We start from the raw sequence: 12,858 nt of genomic DNA, 5'->3' as shown, positions 1-12,858 counted from the left end.
ACTAGTCAGAACTCTGTTTCAGCTTTCGATCATGCACATGCACTTCTGTATTTTGACTTTTTAGTAAGAAAGATGACTGAATTGGATTTTGATATCTTCATACCAAATGTAGATCTATCTCTTAGCTTCAAAATGGTATAAGAATCACCCAATCCGATCATTGTAATTCAAGATATTGTCAAAATACCACTATGTGTCAAAACTGCAAAAACTTTTTTTTTTCTTAATTGCATTTCCTCTCTTGCACTTCACGTCTTCTTTAAACTGTTTGAAATCATCAATATTCATCCAAATATGTTCTCAATTCACTCCCTTTGATGATTGAATCATTAAACCTACAAAAACATGAAGTTTTCACTATTAAAATCCATAGAAATGCAATTTTTGCCACTTAAACTACAAAATATATATTTTTACCAAAACCCTAGTTAATTAGTTATAAAATTAAATAAAACACATCAAAACTAACTAATAAAACACACTAAAAACATGTAAAATATACTCTTATCAAACTCCCCCACACTTGAACCATTATTTGTCCTCAAGCAATAAGAAATACCCACCAACAATGATCCAAAATTTTGAAAATAAACATATATGCACCATTCAATTTCATTTTCTCAAAAACAAGGTAGACAACCATTATGCAATCATTCATTAATCTTCAAATACTTATAATATCAAGTAAATGAGAGCTAATTATACCCTAATTATGCTAGTTCAACTCAATTTTTCACCTACCCCAATGTTACAAATAACTCATATGGTCAATGAAAATGCTATCTAATTCCATAATCATTTTCTTATTCAACTTAGAGAGGGATTTATTCATATAATATAACTAAATATTACTCAAGTTATGAAAGTGCCTTTTGACGCAAAGATAGACATTTTTAAATGAAGATCGCCGGTTACTCAACACTTCACATACTTAAGTTGATTTGCATACTCTTAATTCAAGTACCGTTTTTCGCAAAAATCGACATTTGTAGATGAAAACTCCTGGTTATTAAGCACAAGAACCATTGGAGTAGAACAACTCTTATTCTATTTTTTTCTTTTTTTTTTTAGAGTAAAGATAATAAAAATTCTCTCAAAAGCATAATCATGAGAAGAATATTACAATTATTGACCATATTTATCACTTAACTTATAAAATCAAGTAAAGAAAAGAAATTTCATCAAACGTGCAAAATTTAGGCATAATTTTCTCCACTTTACAAGATATACTTTCTTATAAATGTAATAAGTATAATTACATAATAGTTAATTCCAAGTTAAATGAGAAAAGAAATTTTCAAATCACATATATTTATCTCAAAAGTAGAAAGAATTTGGGTTACTAATGGTGTGGAATTTGTTACCCCTTAGATAAAATTGAAAAAATTTGCAACTTTTTTAGGGCAAATTTGTAATTTTGGATAAGATTTTTAAAAAATTTTGACAGAGTTTTCCCTTAAAATTGAACAAAACTCCCTGCCAGCAACCCAAGATTAACAACAATTAAGTGCAATACATATTCCAAATATCAAGTCCAAGTAATAAATACAAAAAAATACTACAAGTACCACACATTTCCCTTCCCCCTCCCCACACTTAAAATAAACATTGTCTTCAATGTATAAAGAAAGAAAAATAACAAAAAATAGAAAGAAGTACTCCCCAATATAATGGTTGAGATCCAGATCAACCATGAATTACGAATCTTCGCCACAACACAAATATCTACTAACACTGTCCAAAAGGTGAAATTGAAAAGGAAAAGAACAAGTTAAACATCTTACAAACAAAATACTAAAAACGACAAGAAAATCATGAAATAACAATAAGAGCAATCCTAGGGATGCAGCTTCAATCATCCTCTTCATCTTCATCGATGGCATGAGGTGGAGAAATGCCTACGTGATACTTAATCTTTTCTATGCGAGTATCCATTCGTTCCAACCGATACTCAATATCGTCCAATCTAGTAAAAAGTCGCTGCCAATTCGATTGTGGTGGTGGAGGAGGAGGTGCAGCAATAGAAGGTCCGACTTTCTCTCGGCCATGTCGTGCCTTTTGTTGCCTTTCTCAAGCAGGTTGAGAAATGTTCTTTGTACCAATACCTAGACGACGAAGGGAAGAAACTGGTAACTCGGTTCTAGGCTTAATAAATTTCCGAGTTACACCCTGCAAGTTAACGTCGAAATGCATGAACACCAAAGAGAGCAGACGAGGAAATGTGAATTTGAACGAAATAGTCTGCCGCCTCACCGTAGACCTTATGTAGCTAATGATGATGTTCGGCAATGGAATTCGAGCTAAGGAGGATTCCCGATTATAAAGCATGTAATCAAGAAATTAGATATCACTTTTTTGGACCTCCGTATGACCCGTCTTTTTGGGTATTACATTGTATGCCATCAAATAGATAATGAGACGATGGCGAGGTTCGAAGACACTTGCCACAATTGTCTTCTTCCTTGAAGACTTAAAAGGTTGGTACTCAAAACTAAACCTATTCATGGCATGCGATGGATCCCACCGCCTATTGGGTACGGTGAAACCCTTTTTCAGATCGACCGCCCGACCTTGGTTGCTGCAACCCAAAATAGCAGTTAGACGCTCCCGTGATAAAACAATGTGCCTCCCACGCACCCATGACTCCACCATCTCACCACTGTGACGTGCTTTGTTATCAATGTTGGCATAGAACTCGCGCATCAAATCAAGGTTGTAGTGAGTTGACAATGTGAGAATCGGCGCCCAATCAAGTTGGTTAAACGCCTCCGAAATATGATAAACCACTTCAATTTCCGGACTCACATGCATTTCAAAGAAAAACTCCAAATTAGCATGTGACTCGTGCCACTCTTGATTCTTAAGACTGGTGAACTTGGCACTATCAATGATGGCAGTTTCGGCACTACGAAAAGTGTCCTCCCTTTGTCGTCTCCTCAACGATTGAGGTGAAGGTGACCTCTTTTCTTCACTTTTTTCGACATCCTTACTCACCTCCGTTACTAGAAGACGAATAGACAACTTGCTTTTCTCTTGCCATAATACAAAAAAAAAAAATTTAATTGTCCACATGTACTAATACATATTTCATAACCTTGGCAATAACGAATCCCAATTGACCCAAATAACCTCAAAGACATATCTCTATGTCATAAGAAATCAAATTAACATACTTAAACGATCACTATTATGACATACGAGAAATGACATAGTAAAAATGTCAAAAATTATCAAAATCACCAATTTATCAAAATAGGCAACAAATATATCCCAATCAGTGAAATTAGCACTAATAATGGTTATAGCAGTCGTTAATTAGCAATTATAATGCACATTTAGTTATAAACATGGTTAAGTAAAAATTATTCTAATAACTCACAAAATTTATCAAACCACTCTCTATACCTAATGAACATGCTAAAACATCATCAACTAACCATTTTTAACCATAATCATCTGTTATAAATTTCTCAACATCATTACAAGCTAATTTTCTAATTTTAACCAAATATAGCAAATTAAAAATTTTAAAGAATTAATGATCCATCGAATTGCTACATTTGAACGTGTAAACATGCATAAACAACCTAAATAATCATAATGGAGGCCAAAAAATTTAATAAACATAATCAAAAATTCGAAATTAAAAGATGTCAGAAAACTCAAGAAATTAAAAAATACCAACTTCTAAAATATAAAGATTTGATGAAGAAACTTACCTCAATCACGAAGAGTGATGTTTGGAAATGATGATTATGCAAAAAATCCTATGAAAATTGCTTCAATTGACCTTCAATTGATGAATTTAATAACTAAAAATCCTAACCCCTCAATTTCTTAAAACCTGATTTGAACTTATTTTTCTTGGATTTCAATCGGTTAAAAAGATGTTATGAAGGCTAAATGATGATAGGTTGATGTTTTCTAGCAAGAAAATGGAGTAAAAATGAAATTTTGTGAAGGTGTGAGTGTTGGGATGAAAGAAAACGCGGCTGGAGAAGAATGAAGAAGAAGAAATTTGAAAAGGAAAGTCACGTTTTCTGGTTTTGTATCAAGGGAAGAATACACAACTTCTAGTCTCGTATTCACAAGTCGCGTTTTCTATGAAAATATTGCAGAACTGAATACGCGACTTTATCAATACACGACTTTGAGTCGTGTATTCAAGTCGCATTTTCTGCTTAAATTTTGCAGAAATGAAAATGCGATTAACGGAATACGCGACTCAAAGTCGAGTATTCCTGCAATTCTCGTTTTCTTCTGCAAAATTTGCAGAAATGCTAACATTAAAAAATTACACATAGTACCCTAATTACTCAAAATGCATTCTAAATTATTCTTTTGCCGAATTTATCATCACATGCATATATATAATGATCGAAACATGCATTTTATCTCTTTTTAACGGATCAAATACATTTTTAATGCAAATCGAGGGGTTGAGTTCTTTGATTTAAAAGGGTTGGCTCATTGAGTTGAAGACGACTCACCCAAAGGACTTATGAATCCTTTAGGAACGATTTCACCAGTCAAGTAGGGTTTTAACCGTTGTCCGTTGATCTTGAACCGTTCATTTCTTGTGTTGACCACTTCAACGGCCCCATAAGGAAAAACTTGAGTGACTTGGAATGGTTCCAACCACCTTGATTTGAGTTTTTCGAGAAACAACCCAAGGCGCGAATTGTATAAGAGCACTTTTTACCCCACCTCAAATTGTTTGGGTATAGATGCTTATCATACCAATATTTCACTTTATCTTTATAGACCTTGGCATTTTCATAAGCATGTAACCGGTGTTCCTCAAGTTCGCTTAACTCAAATAGTCTCTTTCCACCTGCAAGATGAAAATTCATATTAATTATTTTAATAGCCGAATATGCATTATGTTCAATTTTTGCAGGTAAATGACAAGTTTTTCCATATACTAATCGATACGGCGACATCCCCAAAGGTGTCTTAAATGCCGTTCGATACGTCCACAGTGCATCATTGAGTTTTCTTGCCCAATCTTTTCTTGAGTTGTTCACCTTTTCTCCAAGATGAACTTGATCTCTCGATTGGCCAATTCCGCTTGTCCATTCACTGGTGGATGGAATGGAAGTAATGTCTTGTACCTACAACCATACTTAAACAACAAAGAATCAAGTTGTTTGTTATAAAAGTGCTTTCCTTCATCACTTACTATGGCTCTAGAAATACCGAATCTACTAAAAATGTTCTTTTTAAGAAACTGAAGTACTACTAAGAAATTGTCCCATAAAATCCATACCTCACACGTCAAATAACTCTATTTCTAAGAAAGTGATTAAGGATATTTCATTTTTTCTAGAAATATTTCCGATTCTTTGACAGGCATCACAACTTTTAACATATTCCCAAGCATCTTGGTATATGGTAGGCCAATAAAATCTTGATTGTCATACCTTAACTATAGTTTTAGAAGTGCTAAAATGACTACCTGTTTCTAAGTTATGACAATGAAGTAAAATATCACGTATCTCCTCTTAGGGAATACATCTTCTTACCATAACATCGGCACAATGCTTATAAAGCAGTGGTTCCTCCCAAAAGTAGGTTTTAACATCATGCAAAAATTTCTTACTTTTGTGAAAATTAAAACCCTTCGGAAGTACTCCACTTACCAAAAAGTTAATAAAATTCACATACCATGGAAACTTTATTAGTGCTAGAACAAATTAGTCCAAAAAATTGTCCTTAATTAGAATTTGATCATTGGTAGGGATATACTCTAATTGTGATAAATGATCTGCCACAAGATTCTCCAATCCCTTTTTGTCTTTAATGTCTAAATCAAATTCCTGCAATAAGAGAATCCAACGAATTAGTCCCGATTTTGCATCTTTTTTATGGAGCAAATATCTAAGAGTTGAATGGTCCATATAAATGATAACCTTAGATCCTACTAAGTAGGATCTAAATTTATCTAAGGCAAATATTCTCTGTAGTTGTATAATTAATTTGTGTTTCATTGAGCACTTTACTTGTATAATAAAGCACATGCAACATTCCTTCCTTCCGTTGACCTAACATAGCTCCGATTGCGTAGTCGCTTACATTACATATCAATTCAAATGGTAGAGACCAATCTAGTGAAGTTACAATCAGTATTGAGGCCAACTCCTTTTTCAACCTATCAAAAGTCATTAAACATTTATTATCAAAATGAAATGGGTTATCTTTGCACAATAAATCACATAACGGGGTAACTATCTTGAAAAAATTCTTAATGAAAATTCTATAAAATCCCGCATGTTTCAGAAAGTTTCTAATCCCCATGACATTGTTTGGAAGTAGCATTCGCTCGATCACTTCTATTTTGGCTTGTCCACCTCAATTCCCCTTGAGAAAATCTTATGTCCTAAAACGATTTCTTCTTGGACCATAAAATGGCACTTCTTTCAATTCAACATGAGGTTTGTCTCTTCACATCTCCAAATTATGAAAACAATGGTCAAACGATGAACCATATACTGAAAATTCATTCATAAAAAACTTCATAATTTTCTCATTATAATCAGAAAAAATTGCAAACATGCAGCGTTGGAATGTGGCAGGGGCATTGCAAAGGCCAATTGGCATTCTTCTAAAAGCAAATATGCCATACGGGCAAGTAAAGGTGATTTTTTCTTGATCTTCGGGAGCTATTGTTATTTGGTTATACCCTAAAAATCCATCAAGGAAGCAATAAAATTCATAATCAACAATACGTTCTAATAATTGATCAAGAAAGGGTAGTGAAAGTGATCTTTTCTTGTAACTGCATTTAGTTTTTTATAATCTTTACACATTCTCCACCCTACCACAAGTTTAGAGGGAATAAGTTCATCATTTTTTCCTTTAACTACGGTAGTTTCACCTTTTTCTGGGACAACATGAATTGGATTAATCCATACACTATCCGAGATAGAAAAAATTATACCTGCATCTAACCACTTGATAAGTTCTTATCTTACCACCTCTTTCATGTTCGGATTAAGCCTTCTTTGCAATTTGACCACCGGTTTGCAATTATCTTCCAAAAGAATGCGATGCATGCATATAAAAGGATTAATTCCTTGAATGTCAAAGATGATCCATCTGATAGCCTTCTTGTGCTTCCTTAAAACTCTTAACAACTTATTAAGTTGCTCTTCTTCCAAGTAGCACTAACAATTACTAGTAGAGTTTCATTTTCACCAAGAAACTCATACTTCAAATGGCTAGGAAATGGCTTGAGTTCAACCCTTGCTGCTTCTATCTCTGAAGGTGGTGGAGGTCTCTTTCCTTGTCCAAGATTCTCGTACATATGCCATTTCCTATAAAGAGATTGTGCATCTATATATTAGGCCAATGTTTCAATTTCTTCATAATTTTCCTTCTGTATCCCTGTACTTATTAAACAAAGTTCAAGAGAATCGAAATCAAGATTGACTCGATTCAACTCTTCGGTAGCATTTCAAGAGTGTCAATTGAACAAGCATGATTAGTAAAAGAAGGGTACTTTTCCATTTCATTCAAGTTAAATATTACTTCCTCTTCACCTACTTGAAACTTTAGTTTGTCATTTTTGATATAAATAATAGTACCCACAGTTCCTAAAAATGGTCTATCTAAAATAATTGGCATGGACATATCTTCGTCCATACTAATACCACAAAATCCACAGAAATAATGAATTTTTGAACTTTAATCAACACATTTTCCAAAACTCCTAATGGATATCTTATAGACCAATCGGCTAACTGCAAAGTAATATTAGTGCGTTTTACCTCGTGCAACCCTAATTGTCTAGTCACCGTTAAAGGAATCAGTGATACACTTGCACTAAAGTCACATAATGCCTTAGAAAATTCAATGTTACTGATGGTGCAGGGTATTGAAAAACTTTCTAGATCTTTCAATTTTGGTGGCAGCTTGTTTTGTATAATGACGCTACATTCCTCCGTTAATGCTATCGTTTTGTGATTCCCCAATCTCTTCTTTCGTGTCATGATCTGCTTGAAAAACTTGGCATACGAAGGAATCTACAAAATAGCATCAACGAAAGGAATATTAATATACAATTATTTGAAAATTTTGACAAACTTTTCAAAATCTTTGTCAAGTTTATTTGGCTTGAATTGTTGAGGAAATGAAACTATCGAAGGTATCGAAATGGTAGTGGAGGATGTAGGTTATTTTTCTTTCGATTTTCCTTTACTACCTTCCCCCACACTTATCTCTTGTTCCATTCGCTCATCTCCTTATCTCTCACTCTCATTGTTCTCTCCATTTTCTACCATCGGAGGATCCTCTAGTTGTTTACCACTACGAAGAGTAATGACCTTGACGTGTTCTCTAGGATTCACCTTCGTTTTATTAGGCAACTCCCCTTGATTTCGATTATTAGTAGAATTGGCGATTTAACGAATCTGGATTTCCACGTTTCTATACATTCCGGTCAATTGGTCCAATCGTCCCTTTAGCCACTCAAATTTCTTCGAAGTATCCTTAGCCAAAATTTTCACTGCTCCCAATCTGGTTTAGTATTCATCTGTTGTTATCTTGGTTGGAAACCCGGCGGATTAGTCGGCCTTTATGGGTTGCCTTGATCTTTTCACCCAAATTTTGGATGATTTCTCCATCACAAATTATAGGTATTCGAGTATGGATTGTTTAAGCATTACGAATGTAATTATTGACAAATTGAGCCTACTCAAGATCAATACACTCGTTAGTATCGTGTTCTTCTCCACATACGGAACAACAAATTACATGCACATTGGAAGAAGAACTTGGACCACATCTACCTTGTCAGTTCAACACTTTTATCATATTGCTCATTTGAATACTAAGCATATTGATGGTATCAATTTCAATTATACCTGCTTGTCGTCTTGGATCATTTCTTTTATTAGCCCATTGATAATTATTTGCTGCCATTTTCTCTATCAAACCTTGAGATTCTTGAGGTGATTTTATCATCAAAACTGCACCTGTGGTTGCATCAATAGTAGTTTTAGTAGAAAAGAATAAACTATTATAAAAAGTTTGTACAATTAGTCAATCGAAAAATCCGTAGTGTGGACATTTTCGAAATAAATCTCTAAACGTTTTCCATACTTCATATAATGACTCACCATCCAATTGACTAAAACTAGTAATATCCATTCTAAATTTAGCCGTTTTACTCGGTGGAAAGTATTTATTCAAAAATGCCCTAGACAAATCATCCCAAGTAGTGAAATTGTTAGGGGCATGAGAATGTAATCAAAATTTAGCCTTATCTCTTAATAAAAATGGAACAATCTTAGTCTTATAACATCCTCACTAACTTCATTCATTTTGATTATATCACATATCTCGAAAAATGTGACTAAGTGTGCATTTGGATCCTCTATGGCATCACCTCCAAATTGAGATTATTGTACCATTTAGATTAATGATGGTTTAATCTAAAAATTATTAGCGTTTACTGCCAGCCGTGCTATACTTGTTTGAGATTCTTGGGTTCCTGATAGAGCAAAATCCCTAAGAGCTCGCTTATTTGCTTCGTTTTTCGCCATTTCTTCTTCAAAAGATAGTTTTATCGCGATTCCTCTATTTGTTGCCGAACCTCTTCTTCTTCTTGTTGTGGTGTACGCCTAATTTATCTACGCAATGTTTATTTAATTTCTGGTTCAAAAGGTGCTACTACCCCTAAAATTCGGTGCATACACTACAATAAAAAATAAAGAGGTTATATAGAATTATTTCACAAAACTGCTAGAAATTCTAACTTAACTAGAAACAAAAATTAACTAACTAATATAAAGAATGTCTAAATTAATAAAACTTGTTAGACCTTAATATTGCCTCTCCCCGGCAATAGTGCCAAAAACTTGACAAATTTTTTGATATAAGTACAAGTTTAATTATGAAATATACCCGTTTTGACTGCAAGTATACATGTCAAATTAGTAGTTTAGGGCAAATATCGGGTTGATCCCACGGAGAGCAACTATGCAAATACGAGCTCCTTACTTACTCTATTATTTAGGCAAATGATCGAATTAAATAAGAGAAGTTATAATTACTATTACCTAACTAATCGTAACTAGATATTTGCAAGCTAACAGTGGAGAAAATTTACTAAATACTTGAGTCTAGGGATATAGATTCCACTTATGGCATTAAAGATACAAGTAAATAGATTTACCTCTTGTTACAACCCTTGTTCAACTAGGAATTCATTTCCAATATTACCAAATCTCACTCTCATGATAAAATGGCCTAAAAGAGACTAGTTTTCCCTATTCTCATGGTGAATAACTAGATTTACTCTTGTCCCTTCATGAAATGCAAATTTAATCCACTTAAGTATACCTCTATTCTCATGAGTCTACTTCTCAAGCTCTATTTATGTTGTTCCATCATTATTATCAACTCTCATTGAATAATAACAACTAAAAGCTTGCTATTGGTGATCAAGTAACAACAAGTGATAAGCATGCATAAATAGACAAGTTAATACAAGGTGTAACAAGTGTAAATCATATTCACTTCATATCAAGTAGCCATAATTTCATCTACTCGCTAGATCTAGAAATTTATCTACTCATATAAGATATAACAAAAAAGAACATGGCTTCATTGACTGAACACATATTGAATCACAAGTAAAAGATAGATAAAGAAAGCTTAGCCAAGATTAGTGAAGAAGCTCCCAATGATCTTCTATTCTTTAACAAAATGAGTTGTACAATGAAATCTCCAATTGTTCTCACAAAAGTTGTAGTTAGAGAGAACAAAACAAGACTAACCACTAAACTCTAATGCTAAAATCTGATAAGAACTCGTCTAAATGTCCTCTTCTCCCTCTCTAATGATTCTAACAACTCTAGTGTTAAGAGAGTCAAAAAGTGATGTTTTGACAAGACATAAATCTCTTTTTTTTCTTCTAAAAGGTTCCTTGAACATGTGCAGCCGAAATTTTTGTTTGAAATAGAGTTGAAAATTAGTGTGAAAGCAGAGCAAGTGGCTGAGCAAATTGCAGAAATCAGGCCACAATACGCGACTTTGGAATACGCAACTTCAACTCACATATTGCCAAGTCGCGTATTCACTTCTGTGAATTGGGCATCAATTCAATTGCTATTTTCTTAATGATAGAAGCTGAACTAACTCTTGTACAAAACATGAAATTTGTAACCCTTTGAGTTATATTTCCAATGCTTCAAGAATCATCCAATTTGGAGCTCTATGGACCGAGATATGATCAAAATACTATTAACTGGTCAAAGCTTTGTTTCAGCTTTTAACCATGCACATGTACTTCTGTATTTCAACTTTTTTGGCAAGGAAGACAACTGAACTGGATTTTGATGCCTTCATACCAAATGCAGATCTATCTCTTATCTTCAAAATAGTATAATATTCACCCCAATCTGATCATTTTAACTCAAGATATTTCCAAAATACCACAATATGTCAAAGTTGCAAAACTTTTCTTCTTTTGTTCTTGATTGCATTTCCTCTCTTGCATTTCATGTCTTCTTTAAACTGTTTGAAATCATTCTCCGAATCCCCAATTTCTTCACTTATAATAGCAATTACGTGCCTCTCTTGCCTTGCACTTGGTTTAGTCTTAGATTTAATGACAGGATCAACCAATACTTTACCTGAACGAAGAGTTACTGCCATAGTACTTTCTTTTAGTTCATCTCAGTGTTGCTAGGCATTTTCCCCGGTACCCTTTCAGTTACTGCTTTTACCAACTGACCAACTTGCCTTTCAAGATTTTGAATAGAGGCTTGTTGAGATTGAGTAAGTCTGTCAAACTGGTCCATCTTTTAGTCCACTTTTTGCATGTACTGCAGTATCATTTCTTCAAGATTGAGCTTTTTCTCCTAAGCAGGTTGAGAAGGATATTGAGAAGGTTGCTGCAAATTTTGGAACCCAAATGGTCCAATAGATCTAACCACTTGATTCTTCTATAAAAAGTTAGGGTGATTTCTCCATCCTTCATTATATGTGGTGGAAAAAGGATTATTGTTTGACTGCAACTTTTGCCCATCATATGCTCCAGTGAAATTAATATCTTTTACCATGGTGGGAGGATCTCTATTATATCAATTAGCAATAGAATGCCCATACATGTGACAATAAGCACATGATTTTTGAGATTGTGCTACCCAATTTAAGAGCTGTTGCATTTGATGACTCAATTCAGGTACCTGTGAACTCAAATCCAGTGGTACATTCACGTCATGCACTCCTACTCTCTTATCCCGAATTGTTTTCTGTTGAGAATTGCTAGCTAACAATTCATAGAAACTAACAATTCCTCCAGGATTTTGTCACCAATATACCCTTTTGCTGCAATATCCACCATATTTTGGGTTGTTAAGGTCAACCCATCAAAGAAAAATTGAACTTGCAGCGCCAATGAATATTGTTTGTGAGGCTACCATGCTTCATGTATTGGCTCTCCTTTCATCTGAGAAAATGTGCAAATCTTATTTCTCAAATCGATTGTCTTTTGAGGTGAATAATACTTAGTCATGAAGATGTTATAAACATTTTCCCATGTCCTCAAAGATTCTTTAGGTAGATGAAGTTACCAAGACTTTGCACGATCTTTGAGACAATAAGGAAGCATCTTATTCGTAAATCATCTTCTGAGACTCCACTCAAAGAGAAAATTCCAACTATTGAATAAAATTTCCTTATGAAGGAGAGCAAGTCTTCATTGGCTTAACCATGGAAAGCGGGCAACATACGGAAGTGTATAGTTTTGAGCTCATAGTTCCTTGCTCCGTCGCTTAGCCTGATGCAGTGGGAAGAAGCCGCGATCACAGGACGTTGGATGTCCCGAAGGTGAAGTCCTGTGGGTGGTTG

The 12,858-nt window shown here is 34.2% G+C and overlaps 1 non-coding gene across 1 annotated transcript; it reads left to right on the top strand.

The window, feature by feature from the left end:
* The first annotated feature begins 9,052 nt into the window (after positions 1-9,052).
* On the top strand, positions 9,053-9,159 carry LOC113764229. Its single transcript, XR_003467514.1, has one exon. It is a non-coding gene; the product is annotated as a small nucleolar RNA R71 (small nucleolar RNA).
* Positions 9,160-12,858: the final 3,699 nt, after the last annotated feature.

The sequence above is a fragment of the Coffea eugenioides genome, chromosome 2, assembly GCF_003713205.1.
Source record: "Coffea eugenioides isolate CCC68of chromosome 2, Ceug_1.0, whole genome shotgun sequence".
Taxonomy (NCBI): domain Eukaryota; kingdom Viridiplantae; phylum Streptophyta; class Magnoliopsida; order Gentianales; family Rubiaceae; genus Coffea; species Coffea eugenioides.
This window is presented reverse-complemented; position numbering and strand designations above follow the sequence as displayed.